The sequence below is a fragment of the Phacochoerus africanus genome, chromosome 1, assembly GCF_016906955.1.
Source record: "Phacochoerus africanus isolate WHEZ1 chromosome 1, ROS_Pafr_v1, whole genome shotgun sequence".
Lineage (NCBI taxonomy): Eukaryota > Metazoa > Chordata > Mammalia > Artiodactyla > Suidae > Phacochoerus > Phacochoerus africanus.
The window spans coordinates 167,366,557-167,383,569 of record NC_062544.1 but is presented as its reverse complement, the minus strand read 5'-3'; positions in this window follow the sequence as shown (position 1 = coordinate 167,383,569).

The following is a 17,013-nucleotide window of genomic DNA, read 5'->3' as shown; positions in this document are numbered from 1 at the left end:
CAAAAATAACTCCCAACTGATCTTTCTTATGTCCAATGTCCTTGGCTCAAAGCATCATTCCAAGAAAACTTGTATGTGCCTACTACTCTCTCTCTCAGTCATTTCTGAGCCTTAGGTTTTAATTAAATCACTTTCCCAAACTCCCTTTGTGACCTTAGATGTCACTTTGCTACACTCTCTTGGAATCACTTTGCTTTTCTGATTCTTTTCAAAATCAGGCTAATGAAAGTTCCAGCTCTAAAATTCCAATGTTAATTGATTTATAGACTCATTCATGAATATATTAATAATTTTTACTAAGAGCTACACATACAGAGGTAAAATAAGCCACAACTTACTCCCATCAAGGTTGAAATCCAGTAAGAGGTTATGAATTTAGCTTTTTTAAGAGAGTTAATAACATTAAGTTCTTAACAGCCTTTATGCCCTTACTATCATAATGAATACATAAAGAATGGTTTATGAGCAGTGATCATAATTTTAAGAAAATAGGACTCAAAGCTGTGGGAGGAAAAAAAAAGATCTAGGAAGAGAAAAATCAAATCATGACACAATCAAATCAGCTGTTTTGGCATGAACTGAACTTCCAAAACTGGAATCTCCAAAAATAATCCATATTCTAGAATTACATTGCCCTGGATGTCTTTAGATTAGTGTCCTTGCCATATGAACCCTTAGTATTTCTAGTATTTCTATTATTTCTATGTTCAAATCATTATTTTTTACATGGTTTCTAACGTCACTAAACGGTAAGGATTGAGAGGAAGGCTTGGATCCATCCTTATGGAAGATGATTATCTTCCTATCGCAATAACTCTTAAGTACTTCATCTTGTCAGCTATCTTGATCGTTTTCTTGTGGTTCACTTTTTACCTATGATCTCTTTATGACCTCCTCTTATGCCTTTGCTTTCCTATTAGTTTTCTTTTTATAGGTGCTGATAGTGAACAACAGCTAAGACAAGGAAGCAAGTCTCACGGCAAAAGTAGTAGCAATGTGTTGGACATTATATCCCCTTTCATGTTGGTTCTCTAAGTAGGGCAGCCCTGTTCTGTGCCATTCCACATTTAGGACTATTGCTGCTTCAACCCTCTCTTCGGGGTGAGTGGGGATGTGACTGGAAACCTGAGAGTAGAACAGTCTTGCTGAATCCCTCTCTACCCCACTCTCCCCCCAAAAGAAGCTAACTGCTTGATGCCAGTACATTTGTTTTTATGTACCCTTGTTATACTTAAAATGTTACCATGTTCCCTTTTTAAATTTCAGACAAAATGTTTTCATCATATCAAAAGATATTTTTCATCTTGAGGTCAGAAGCACATTTTTTACTTACTAAGGATTTTTGTTATTTATTTTACTTTCTCAAGTAGAATAAATTTTAATTATTAAATAAGTAAACTTTGTTTTTTAGGGCCACACCCATGGTATATGGAGGTTCCCAGGCTAGGGTCAAATCAGAGCTACAGGGGCTGGCCTACACCATAGCCACAGCAACACAAGTGTGTTCGACCTACACCCAGCTTGCAGCAACACCAGATTTTTAACCCACGTGGCAGGGCCAGGGATCAAAACTGCATCCTCATGGATACTCGTCGGGTTCGTTACCACTGAGCCACAACAGGAAATCCTATATAAGTAAATTTTTACATACTAAGGGTCTTTATTTATGAGGGATTTTTTTAAAATGAGAAAAATGAGATAATAAGGACATAATCTTTATATATAAGTTATAGTAGTTCTATCATGAAATCTCACTTTTCTTATGGATCACAGAGATAGCAAATAGCAAATATCTTTATTTCCATTATTATCCCATTCATTGTATTTTTATGTAATGTATGTTAGGCAGTCTTTATAAAGACACTACATCAAGAAGTGTGCCAAAAATTAATACAGGATATATTAAACAAAATAAGCAGAAATAGAACATGTATTGCATTGAAAACTTATACTCACTTATAGCAACCAAAGACAAGGAGATTCCTCCATCTCTTTCTCAACAATTTGATGCCTTAGTTTTGGAAATGCCGCTGATGGAAAAGGAGTTTGATGTTCAGGCTGCATTCCTCACTGTAACGTGAGCAGAGAGCACCCTCTACATTCTCCTGATTAAATAGCACCCCTAGTCAGGAAGAAAGGAGATCGGTTCTATGCAGATAGTTGGCTCAGAAAATCAGAAGGGATTTGTCTACAAGGTTCATTACCTCTCAGCCTCTATTGGCAATAACCCATATTCAGAAGGCCACCATTGTGACACCCTCAAAGGAACTCCCCGAAGGAAGCAAAGTCTAGAAGGAGAATACCTGCTCTGAAGTTTCCCACCTTCCCTGAACTAAATCTGCACAGCCTCCCCAGGAGGGGAGAATGCAGCTTTGAAAAATAACACCTTTGTTATTCCAAGTGTTAAAGATGAAGCTGAGTTTTCAGATGGCCTCAAGGTTTGTGCACCCTTCACCAAACACAGATGGAAACTGGACTCTTTGAACTGCTTTGAAAATCTGTTACTAAGTGTTTGCTGTGGATTTGTGAAGCAGCCATTGCTAACTTCTGACTGCCTGCAAATTTTATGGCTTGTGATGACAAGGGATAAAATGGCTTCATTTTAGAAATGAATGACTTATATGCCAGGGAAGGAAAAACCCACCATCTAAGCAGTATTTAATCTTAACTATGGTAATTCCAAACAGCGTTCTTTATTTTAAAGACTGGCTTGAAGATTCACATAATAAGCCATAGAACATGCAGATAACATTAACTCATTTGCATTTTCTACTGGTAATTTTGACATTTTAAAGTTTCAATACTTTTCTCTGAAGACATTAAAATATATAAAGATGAGTATCACCTATTTATATATCAGTGATTGGTATTACAGTTTTTTAGAGCTTTGTAAGTTACATTTGAATATATTGACCCTTTGAATGCAGAATCAGAAATATTTGCTGGAGTAAGTCAATGCCATCCTCTGGGTTACATAGCAGCCCCATAAAAAATTTTTAGATGTAACACCTCAGTTTTCACTTGCCTATATTAGGAACAACCAGTCAACATAAACCACTACAAACTGACAAACTTACTTAAGTCAGATTTAAGTCAGAAGAATTTACAGTACACCATCTGAGCCTGTTACACATGCAGCATATGACCAGTTAGGTTGTTCTTGTTGTTTTGTTGTTTTCCCTTCAAAGAAAATTGAATTTATGGGTGACAGTTAAGACATTCCTACCTACTGACAGGAAGCTATGAAAACTTCAGTTTGTACTGTTCTTAATGGTAAACCAAGGTTTGGCAAATGCAACTGGCAGTATTAAATTCTATGTGCTCAATGTACTTTATTACAATCCTACAAACACTAAAAATTGCACATGTATATACAGTATGTGTTTGTGTCTGGGCCAAGAAACAACTCTCCCTTAGAGAAATGTCACATTAAGCAAGTTTTAACGACAAAGTTTCTTTTTTAAAAAAATTTTTTAGCCTCATTCTTGGCATGTAGATGTTCCTGGGCCAAGGATAGAACCCACACCAGAGCAGTGACCCAAGCTACAGCAGTGACAATGTAGGATCTTTAACCCACTAAGCCACAAGAGAACTCCTAATACTATGGCTTCTATGGCAACATTAACATTAGCTGTGTTGTTTATATGCAACTTTTTTATGGTAGGAGTTTAACAATATCAACAGAGATACATTATGATATGTATTTAATAAGAACACATACTTTAGCCACAGCAGGCTTCCTCCTTGGAGCTTGGCAAGGATAGCAATGTGACCTTCCACCTCTTCTCAGCAGGCATCCACCAGCAGGACTGAGCAGACTCAGTAATCTCTTCCCTGGACTTACTGATCTTACTTCCCCCCACCCCAAAATTGACATATTTAATAAAGAGACCAGGAATCTGCACTTCCTTGCAACTTCCACCCCCCAGGGTACATTGAGTGATTGTAAAATTCTGGCATGCACAGTATACTTTATCCCGTCCTTCCTGCCGCAAGTATTAATCAGGATGAAAGGAAGACCCTCACATCGTGGGAATTTACAATCTCTCCCTCTTACTCGAGTATAAAATGCTTGTATAATTCAAAAGTGGCACTAAAATTTAAATGATGTTTCAAAAAGGGACTAGTGGAACTATTACCAGTGTCTGATAATAACTATCTGATGGATGAAAAAAAAAAAAAAAGATATCCTGGAAATAAAAGGAAGAAAGGTCAGGGAAGGAAGAGAGCTTTGTCACCTAGTTTTCTTCGACCTATTATTTTGACGACAAAGATGCCAGGAAGATGTGTAAAACTACATTCACCTATTTAAAATAAGACAGTTGAATGGAAAAAAAATTATATGACTGCTTTGCTGATGTCCCCATATTATTCTTTAAAAATACTTTTAGGAAAGTAAAGGGAAGAATGACATATAGTTGATGGGATCTTCAAATGACTAGACTTGCATAATAACTTGAGACATCTATAAATTCATTCTATGTTCATTATCTTAGAATTGCAAACTATGCTGTGGGCTAGAAAGAAAATGATTAAAGCAGAGTCCTTGCCAGCACCACCATGTGTAATTATGTCACTTGTGAATGACCCTGAGATACCACAGTCCAGGACCAAAGTGGAACTGTAATACAGCTGTGTTCTGCTTGCCAAGCCCCAGACTCAGAATGCTGCCTGCCCAGTAGAGGTGGGACAGGATATTCTTTTCTTTTCTTTTTTTTTTAATTCACGTATAAACATTAGACTCACATGTAAACTCACACACTGTTGCACTGCAAATGTTCTCTGGCCTCAGTGTAGCTCAAAGAATACTGATTGGTAAGTCAGGCACAAAACCTTTTTACATGTAAGCAGCAAGGTATCTGCCAGGCACTTTAATCTCCTTTAGTCCTCAGGAGAATGAAAAGTCTTTATAAGGAAAAGCATGGTGTGGTCCCCAAGCTTTTTACCCCCTTTCATCTCCCCTCACTGGCCCTTGTGCCTCCTCTGCTCCTCATTGTTTCTGGGCTCTCTGCACTAGCTAGTGCCTCTGCCTGGACCGCTTCCTCTGCCTGGTTATCCTGTGGTTTACTTCCTCACTCTGTGCAGGTGCTCAACCGTCCCTTCATCAGCAAAGACTTGCTGGCATGGCAGTCTAAGAGAGAGCCACCTCTCAACTAACTCCCAAACACGCTTGAGGTCCCCTTAGTCTGACTAATTTTCCTTAATTTAACTTAACATTCCCTACCTATATTACATATTGAATCATTTGTCTATTTATAGTCTATCTCCCCAGACTAGAACCTAAGTTTCAAGAAAGTGGGAGTTTTTACTTGTTTTGCTTTTTGCATCACCCCCACCAGTGGCAACTCTGGGATGTCACTTGTGACCTAATCTATCATCAGCCCATCTGGGTAGACATGTCCTAAGATAAAGTTTATCCCTTTCATCTGCACCCCTCAATATACCCCCTAAGTAGCCAACATGTACTAGAAAGAACCCTACGCCCATCGCTGAATCAAAATTAAGATATTTGAGGGAGTTCCCTTGTGGCTCAGCAGGTTTAGGATCCAGCATTGTCACTGCTATAGCTTTGGTTGTTGCTGTGGCATAAGTTCAATCCCTGGACCACAAATTTTGGAATGTGTGTAGGCAAATATATATATAATGAGTAATGTATTTTTTAGGAAAACATTTAAATACCTTATGTAAAATATGAAAAATCCCTCAGAAGGTAATTTTTTGATAACATAGGATTTTATTTCTATCTGTCTCCCCCAAAATCAAAGTTCTTATAGCTCCTGAATCAGTTATAAATTTGTTTAGGCTACATGTAACAGCAACATTATGGAATGGGTTTTTAATATATCTGGAACTGTTATCTTTTTCCTCTGGCAAGAAATTTTGAAGTTGACAGTCTAGGATAAATGCAGCCCCTCAACAATACTTTTAGTACATCAGTTCCTTTTATTTTTCATCTCATTCTCAGGGTATGTCATTTACCCTCATGGTGATAGTATATTGTCTTCCCCCACCATCTTCTATATTGAGGTCATGTTCTAGGCAGAAAGGATAAGTGTGGTGAGGGTCAAACATACATGTAAAGCCTGACCCTTTTAGGAAGATATTCCAGAACTCTACCCAGCAATTGCTATTTATATCCCACTGGGGAGCATACCTGATCACCCATACTTTGAAGAGAGCCAGAAAAATGTAGCTTTTTAGAGGAATGCATTTCTACCTCCACTGAAATCATGTTTTGTTGGTAAGAAAGATAATGAATAACGAGAAGAGAACTAGTACATGATCCATCACTGTCCCTATAAGAGGTGGTAGATATCAGGTTATCGACCAACAGTGTCTGCTACATTGAAAAAAAGGAGAATGTTTTCTGCATAAAAATTCTTCCAATCTTCATTTGGTTCTTGTGATATAGTTAATGTTTACATAAGTTTCATTCATAAAGAATTATTCTAAAAGATGAATAAAAAGACAAACATCCTAATAGAAAAAAAGGGATCAAGTGATACGAGACTTGCTCAAAACAGCCAATAGAAAACAAAAGATGTTCAACCTCACTTGCAATCAGGAAATGCAAATTACAGTTCACATCTGCAGACTGGCAGAAGTAAAAATGTTGAATAATATTAAACATTTGCAAAGATGTAAGAAAATGACAGCTCCTATATTGCGGGTGAGAGTGTAAATCAGTAAAACAGTTTTGAGAGCAATTTGGTGATATTTAGCAGAAATAAAGCAGAAGATGTAAACATTTTGCCATTGTCAGATACCCCAGAATGACCTTGCATAGTAAAGTCCAAAACTGTGCAAACATATGTAGATTTTATCATTTTTTTTGATAAAAATTTCCTGGTTTGGGTGGATATGGTTTAACTATAGCCACGTATCAAATTTGCTCCTTCCTATAATGAGTATAAATAGGAAGGATACACCTTTTGACTTGCAATGGTCCTAATATTTTCAAACAGATGGGACGAATTCTTCACATATCAAACAAAACTGACAGAGGGGACATTTATATAAGTCCTTTGGAGACCCACATTTATATCTTGTTTTTGTCTTTTGTCTTTTAGGGCTGCACCCACGGCATATGGAGGTTCCCAGGCTATGGGCCTAATCGGAGATGTTGCTGCTAGCCTACACCACAGCCACAGCAATGCCAGATCCTAGCCGCATCTGTGACCTACACCACAGCTCACGGCAATGCCAGATCCTTAACCCACTGAGCGAGGCCAGGGATCAAACCCGCAACCTCATGGTTCCTAGTCGGATTCAGATTCATTTCCACTGTGCCACAACAGGAATTCCCCACATTTATATCTTGCAATGGAGTCAAGAATAAATGTTCTCTGATTGTGTTAAGGCTTTGAAAACTTCAAAATCTGTGACACTTAGCCTACTTAATCACTTCCTCATCACAGAATGTCAACCTGGTGGAGGTCAAATATTTAGCAAATATTTTTAGGTAACTAAAAACTGGCTTTAGGAGTGACATCAGCAACATAGCCAAATAAAGTATCCTTTACTTATATTCTCCCTCAACAAGTTGATATTCATCCACAGATAAAACTGCCCTGGCGTGAGCTATGGGATCCAACACCATATGCCAAAGGATCCAGGAAGATCTTGCATACTCCTGCATGTAGATGACGGTCCTGGCTCCAGCCCCTCTGAAACATAGTCTGGGAGCCACTGGAGACCACTGTTAGACACAATCACAAACAAATGAGAGAGCCTTTGTGGAAGAGCAGTTTTTTAGCAGAGAAGTGTCAGCACATTATTGGAGGAAAAAAAAACAAAAAACAAAAAACAGTGAGTTTGGATGCACTGGACAGAGTAAAAGAAACAGACTTTACTTATATCACTCATCCGGCAAGGTGGAACAGCTCAGGGCTGGGAGATACCCATGATTTCTCCCACGGGGAAGTGAGAGCACATGAGTGTCTAGTTTCCCCAACTATGCAGGAAGTTGCTAAAGAGGTCCATTTCTTTCTCACCCCATCTAGAGTACTGAGTCATAAGCTGCATGACTGCAAAGTGGGAAGAAGCTGAGAAAGCAGCAGATAAGACTCTTGGAAGGCATTAAAGGGAAGGGAAGAAGATCCCACTAACTGTTCACAGACTCCATCAAGAGGTTCACCCACAAGCTCTGGGAATGATTCCCCTACAGATTCTCCCAGCTGGTCCAGGAGCATTGCCAGCATTCTGTGTACCTAACTCACATACCCCCATCACTGTGGCTGGCTCCCTGGGTGCAATCTCTATGGTGTTGGCATTGAACTTTGGAAGATGGCTAGTAAACACATGGAAAAGGCTGGCTCAAATCTGCAGGACAGTGAGAGACCACAAACTGAGCTTTAGCTCTGCCTTTGGGAAAACAAGAGACTGTCAGCACCTGGCTGAGTTCATTGCAGGACTGATAAAAAGGCATATAAGCTTAAAAACTATCCTAAGAGGGAGCAAGAAATGTGGAACAGCTATATCCATAGAAGGTCTGAGAATGCCATAGATTACTAGGAAGGCTAACAAAAGGCATTTCTTTCCAGAGTCAGTTAGGAGAGATTAGAGGAGGTTACTACTACTTAAAATGTAAAGATGACAAGACAAGAATTCAAGGAACAATCAAGGACATATGACACCAACCAGGATCACAATAATCTTCTGGTAACCAACCCTAAAGACATGGATATCTGTAATTTACACATAAAGAATTAAAATACCTGTTTTAAGGAAGCAAAATGAGCTATAAGTAAACACAGAGAGACAGTTCAGTGAAGTCAGGAAAATAATATGAACAAAACGAGTTCAACAAAGAGAAATAAGAAATAAGAAAGAACTGAAAAGAAATTCTGAAGCTGAAGAATACAATGAATGAAATAAAAAATGCAATAGAGAGAATTGATAGGAGAATAAATCAAACAAAAGAATCTGTGAATTAGAATGCAGGACCACTGAAATTATTCAGTCAGGGAGAATATAAAACAAGAAAAGAAAAGAAAGAGTGAAGAAAGCCTACATGATCTATGGGATACCAGCAAAAGAAATAATCTGCTAATTGTTTTGAGTTCCAGAAGCAGAAAAGAGGGAAAAGGAGATAGAAAGCTTGTTTTTTTAAGTGGATGAAAACTTCCCAAATGTCAGAAAATATTTAGACATCCAAGTTCATGAAGCTCATAGGTTACCAAACAAACTCAACCTGAAGTTTTCTTCAAGATGCATTATGATAAAACTATCAAAAAAGCCAAAAAAGAAAAAAAAAAAGACTCCTAAAAGCAGCAAGCAAAAAATAGGTTGTTAACTCACAATGGAACTCCCATAAGGTCTTTAGCAGATTTCACAGCAGAAACTATACGGGCCAGGATAAAATAAATATGATATATTCAAAGTAATGGGAAAAAAAACTCTGCTCACCAAGAATACTGCATCTGGCAACACTGTCTTTCAGAAATGAAAGAAAGAAAAAGAATTCCCAACACAAGCAAAGCAACAGAGTTTATCACCACTATACCTGCCTTACAAGGAATCCTGAAAGGAGTTCTTCAGATTCAAATGAAAAGACACTAATTAATAACATGAAAATATATGAAAATATACAATATATTGACAAAGGTAAATATGTAATTCAATTCAGAATTTCTAATACCGTTGTATATTAACCACTTACTCCAGTAAAAGGGTTAAAGGACAAAAGTATTAAAATTAACTATAGCTACAATAATCTGTTAATGAATATACACTATAAAAGAGGAATTTTGACCTCAAAGACATAAAATGGGTAGCAGAAGTGTAGAATTTTTTTATGTAATTGACGCAATCTGTGTAAAACTGATTGTTTTCTGTGTATGTTTTATGTAGGCTTCATAGTAACCACAAAGCAAAAGCCTACACTAGACGCACAAAAGTTAAAAGGAAGGAAATTAAAGCATGCCACGATGAAAAATTATTAATTCTCAAAGGAAGACAGCAAGAGAGGAAGAAGGAAATAAGGGAACTACAAAACAGCCAGGATGATTAATAAGATGACATTAGTAAGTCCTTACCAATGAGCAATTACTGAAATATAAATAGATTAAATTATCTAATCAGAAGCCATTGAGTGACTGGATAGGTAAAAAAGACCCAACTAAATCCTAAAATTTTTATGGAGCCACTGAGGACCAAATAGCCAAAGCAATCCTGAGAATGAACAAAAAAGCTAGAGGCATCATACTTTCTGATTTCAAACTATATTACAAAGCTATAGTAATCAAAACAGCATGATTATGATTTTATACAGTGGTATAAAAATAGATACATAGACCACTGGAACAGAATCAAGAGCCTAGAAATAAAACCTTAACCAGTATTTGACAAGGGAGTCAAGAATACCCAGTTGGGAAGAAGTCTCTTTTCAATAAACAATGTTGAGAAAATTGGATAATTACTTGCAGAAGAATGAAATTGGACCCCATTTTACACCACTCACAAAAATTAACTCAAAATGAATTAAATACTTACATATAAGACCTACAGCTCCTGTAAGAAATAAGGAAAATTTCCTTTACATCTTGACAATGATTTTTTGGATATGACACTAAAAAGCACAAGTAGTAAAAGCAAAAATAAATAAATGGGACTACATTAAATTAAAAAACTTCTGCACAGCATAATAAATCAACAAAATAAAAGGAAAACATGATGAAAATGTTTGCAAATCATATATCTAACAAAGGGTTAATAACCAATATATGAATAACTTGTACACTACCATTTATTCAATAGCAAAAAAAATCCAATTAAAAAATGGGAAGAGGAACTGAATAGACACATTTACAAAGATACATAAATAGCCAACAGGTACATGTAGAGATATTCAACATCACTAATCATCAGGGAAATGCAAAGCAAAACAATATGTCACTTCACATAGAATGGATTTTATCAAAGGAAGAGAGAAATTAAGCAAGAATGTGAAGAAAAGGGAATCCTTGTACATTGTTGGTAGCAATGTAAATTGGTACAGCTACCATGGAAAATAGTATGGAGGTTTTTAAAAATTAAGGATAAAACTATCATATGATCTAGCAATCCTACTTCTAGATATGCATTGAAAATAAATAAAATCAGGTTATCAGAGATTCCCCATGTTCTTACAGCACTATTCACAATACCCAATATAGAAACAACCTAAGTGTTTGTATATAGATTAATGGTTAAAGGTGTGTGGGGGTGTGTGTGTATGTGTGAATATTATTTAGCTCATAAGAAAGAAGGGAATCCTGACATTTGTGACAACATGGATAGACTCAAGGGCATTATGCTAGAGGCAATAAATCAAGCAGATAAAAGACAAATACCATGTGATATCATTATATGTGGAATCTTAAAAAGCTGTACTCATGGAAGCATAGTATAATTGTGGTTGACAGAGGATGGGAAATGGGAGAAATAGGAGCTGTTGGTCAAAGGGTATAAACTTCCAATATCAGCTTGTGTATAACTTTTCATGATTTTAGAAACTGCATATACTTCAACCATAATATAAGCAATGGTTACATACCTATACACACACCCACACTCCCCATATATATATATATATATATATATACACACACACACACACACACAAAGTATAGAGTATATATAATTAATCAAAATGGAGTTTCTCTTGAAGAAATGAAATATTGAATATCTTAAAAATTATTCACACATAATATCTTCTAGTGTATTCAATTCAGTAAGAAATATAAAATTATTTTTAGAAAATCAATGGAAAATATTTTGTCACATTGTTGTCATATGAATAATGTATTATATTTCAATTGAGAAGTTATATTTCTTGTTACTAATTTATTTATTTTTTGAGTTCAGATCAATATTTAGTATATTAACTTTCTCAGGGGATGTTTGGTTCCCTCTTTCATGTGCCACAGGCCTCCATTAAAACTAAAATATACCAACAGATCACTAAAGAGTTGTTTTACCAAAGCATCCCTTTGCTCTTAGTATTTGTAACTAGCACCCTTTAACATAAAGTGAACAGTATACATATTTCCAAGTAAGGTTCTTCATTCAGTGTCTACCTAATGAAGGTCTGAATAGTTTAAAGGTATATATAATTGTATAATTTCCCCATTAAATATATAGAATCTATACATGTGATATTTTTATTCTCATGTAATACTCATTCTAATGTCAATTTGAAATCATATATTTCTAAATATTACAGAAAGATTCAGAGATTAAGATTACTTCCTTCCCTACTATGCCAAAAAAAAAAGAGGAAAAAAAGGCCTATTATTCATCACTAGTGTTAAGTAAACATAACAAGATAAATGAGTAGAACCAAGTGTGAAGAAAATGGCCCAATTAAAATGTGACATATTGATTTGAATCCCTTAAGACCTGGTCATTAATGTGTATTTATGGCTACATTTTCATAATTGGCTAACAAAAATTATTAGTCCCCCAAGAACTTGAAAAGAAATAAGGTTTCCATTCAAGAATTAAGCTTCAAAAATAATACATAGTAAATCTTCCCGAAGGGGTAGGATGAGTCTCAGGCCAAGTACACATGACTATATAATAATCTAATTGACAGTTTTACTACAGCATGAGGAAGAATGTGTGAAAGCCAGTTTGGTTAATCTGAAAGCAAAGAGAAAAACGTAAGTTGTGCCCAACTGAAGTAGGTAGCATCCAAGATGGCCTCCAATAATTCTTGCCTCTTGGTATTCAAATCTCATATGATTGATCCCTCCCATATATAACAGCATTAGTCAGAAAGACCAATTAAAATGGCAGAAATAATATGTTTTCTCCAGGATTGGTTTATAAAAGAGTGAAGTTTCTGTCTTGGTTTTGCTGTCTCTCTCTCTATTCCCTAGACCTGGGGGAGTCATGTCCTAAGCAATTCTATGGGAGGTACATGTGGTGAAAAACTGAAGCATCCTTGTACCAGCCATTTAAGTGGGTTTAGAAATAGATCCACTAGCTTCATTCAAGACCTTATAGACTACAACACAGGCTGATAGCTTGACTCATGAAACTCTAAATCAGAACCATACAGCAAAGCTAATCCCAGATTCTTGACCCTCAGAAATTGCATGATGTAATAAATGTTCACTGTTTTAAGTTGCTGTTTTAGGCTGATTTGTCATGCAGTTATAGATAACCAATACAATATCTAAGCCAGCACCAGAAAGAGAGAGAGAAAGTGTGAGCAGTGGGCATTCAGTTTTGATTTACAGACTCACTAAGGTCTTCCCTTAAAGACATATATAAATGCAGAGACTTTCCACCAATAATCTGCATGATATATCTGACATGAATGACTTCACGTGTTTTACATGTATCATGCAATTGACACTGCCACTAAGCAATTCTTCAATATAATTTCCCTTTTCCTGCCTTAATACTCACTCAGCAACCCTCTGGACTGATTTGACTTGCCAAGAGGTCTGCCTACAAAGAGAAAATGCACTGATCATGCTGCCAGGAGGATTCAGATCCCTGGGAAAGCTGCTCTCCTTTTAAATTAAATTGGCCATCTGACTTTAGACATTTGTGTTGAGATGAATTAATATGAATCTGCCACTAAGAGAGTCTGCTTCTGATGGGCTGTGAAACTTGGGAGTCTGAGCCTAAAAGTACAGAGATAGATCATTAAGGCACAAAACTTGGTGTGTTTACACAAGTGCTATCTTCCTGGGTGGATAAACCATAATCCTTCCGAAGACCACACTTCCTTTAAAACCGTTTCTTTGTGAGACTACCTCATGGCTTAACAGTGACATGACAAAAGTTCCCTATCTCTGAAATCAAATGAGAATTCACATTACAGTTACAGTTTGTGCCATGGAGACTCCATGAGGAGCAGGATTCCATCTCGTTCATTCATTGGTATAGTCTGTGCTTGATGTAGTAAGTACTCAGTAAATATTCATTGAATGGATATAAACTTACATACTACTCAGACATTCTTTTGTTCACTATTGAGTTCTCTTCCTCATTCCTCACAGGAGCCGTTGTATAATTTGGTCATATATCTAAAATGAAACATCTATTACTAAATAACTTGTCTCCTAGTTTACCATTAAAATGTGAGTTTTCAAGGGAAGATCTCTTCCTGCCCTCAAATCCATATCAGTTTGCATCAACAATAATACATATTAACACGTCCTAAAGACCATTACACATTTACACATACATATGAACCTAAATTAAAGTGGTGAATTTTTGACTTGCTCCTAATTTTAAAAACAAAGTCATAATTAACATACATCTTTTTTCTTTGGTCTTTTTAGGGCTCCCCTCGCAGCATATGGAGGTTCCCAGGGTAGGGGTCAAATCAGAGCTATAGCTGCTGGCCTATACCACAGCCACAGCAACACAGGATCAGAGGTACCTCTGTGACCTACACCACAGCTCAGGCAATGCCGGACCCTTAACCTACCAAGCAAGGCCAGGGATCGAACCCGTGTCCTCATGGATGCTAGTTGGGTTCGTTAACCACTGGGCCACTATGGGAACTCTGTAATTAACATAAAATGTTATGTTAGTTTCAGGTATACAACATGAGTCTGTATTTTTATGCATAATGATATGATCATCATAACACAACCAGTTACCATTCAACATCAAACTTACAATATAATTGACTCTATTCTATATGTGTACTTTATATCCCTGTGGCTATTTTATTTCATAGCTTGAACTTTAATCATCTCCTTCACCTATTTTTGTCTGCCCCCACCCCCGCCACTGCTCCCACCATGCACAACTACCCTTTAGTTCTCTGTATCTGTTAGTTTCTGTTTTGTTTTGTTCATTTGTTTTGTTTTGTAGATTCCACTTATAAGTAAACTCATACCATATTTGTTTTTATCTCTGACTTATTTCACTTAGCTTAATACCCTCCAGGTCCATCCATGCAATTTGAAAAGATATATGTCCTCCTTTGTTCACTGCAGCACTATTTATAATAGCCAAGACATGGAAGAAACCTAAGTGCCCATAAATGAATAAATGAATAATGAAGATGTGATACCAATGGACTATTATTCAGCAATAAAAAAAGAATGAAATCTTACCGTTTGTGGCAACATAGATGGGCCTACAGGATATTTAGTTAAGTAATTTGTTCCTAATTTTAGTGGAAAATCTAAAGTAGCATCATCAGGAACTCTCATTGTGGCTGAGTGGTTAATGAACCTGACTAGAATACATGAGGATGCGTGCTCAATCCCTGGCCTTGTTCAGTGGGTTAAAGATTTCACGTTGCCATGAGCTGTGTGTAGGTTCCAGGCATGGCTGGGACCTGGAGAGGCTGTGGCTATGGAGCAGGCTGGCTGCTATAGCTCCCACTCAACCCCTAGCCTGGGAATTTCCATATGCTGTGGGTGTGGTCCTAAAAGAAAAAAAGTAAAGTAGCATCATCTAGCAAAATACTGACTTTGGCTTTGTAAATATAAAGGAATTGTATCCCTAGCCCTCCCCTACCAATAATTTTAATCTTAATCAAAAAGCAGATGCATCACAATTTATATAACATTGCTTCTAGATTTGGCCACTTTTTTTGTTATCTGTTTAATCCATTTGAATTTTGTTTTTTTTCTAAACTCACAACATGTGAAAAATTCCTGGGCGAAGGATGGAACTCACACAATAGCAGTGACAATGCTGAATCCTTAACCTACTGTATCACAAGAGAACTCCTCTTTTAAGGTTTTAAAAAATATTTTTCTATCCCTAGCCTGGCACAATGGTCAAGGATCTGGCATTACCACAACTGCAGCAAAGGTTGTAACTGTGGCTTGGATCAGATCCCTGGCCTGGGAACTCCATATGCCATTGGGTAGCCAAAAAAGAAAAAAGAAAATTTTTCTATCCAACTCTATTAATTTGTGTAAACTCATTTTTAATTAATTTTAATATAGATAAATTTATGAAAATATAAAGTGAGCACCCAACTTCATAACTACCTTTTATCTACTCATGAAATCTATAAAATAATTTGAAGAAAACTGACTACTAAGTTTTCAATTCATTTAGACTACATAATCCTCTATTTCTTTACTCAGATTTATTCCCATATTGTTTGATTAGATGCTATTGTAAATGTATTATTTTCTAAAATTCTATATTCTAGTTTGGTTCCTGATGATTTCATTCCCTTGCTAAGTTCATTTTCTAAATCCAGTAGTTTTTCTACCCTACACTCCATGCTCTGTGTGAATAAAAACAGAGCTTTAGTTCTTGTATTCTAGGCTTTACATCTTTCTTCTTGCTTCATTGTATTGGCTATGATATCTAGGGCAATGATAAATAAACATGGTAAGTGTGGGTGTCCTTGTCTTCTTACCAGTTTCTGAGGGAAACTTTTTAATGTTCACCACCAATTAGAACACTACTTGCTATATTTGGGATAGATATTTTTAAAGATATTTGTTAGGGTTTTTTTCATCAAAATTTTGCATAGACCAAGGTAGGAAAAATTCCTTTTTTTTTTCCCCCTATTCTCTTTAATGTTATTTTTATTATAAAAGTTTCATATGTTCAACAGTAAATCATGTAAACCTTTTTTTTTAATGCAGGGATAAGTATACACATGTGAAGGATTTAACTATGGATCCAATATTTTTTATAGGTATAGGCCTATTCAGATTTTCTGTTTCCTCCTGCATTGGTTTTGGTGACTTCTGCTTTTAAAAGAAACTGTCCACTTAATTTATATTGTCAAACTCATGAGAAGTATTTGTTCATAATTTCAGCTTTATTATATATATATATTTTTTTCCTTTTAGAGCCACACCTGCAGCATATGGAAGTTCCCAGGCTAGGGGTCAAGTCTAAGCTGAAACTACCAGCCTACACCACGGTTACAGCAACGCCAGATCCAAGCCATGTCTATGACCTACACCATAGCTCAGAGTAAAATTGGATCCTTAACCCTGCAGGGATGGAACCTACATTCTCATGGATACTAGTCAAGTTTGTAACCCAATGAGCCATAATAGGAACTTCAGCTTCATTTAT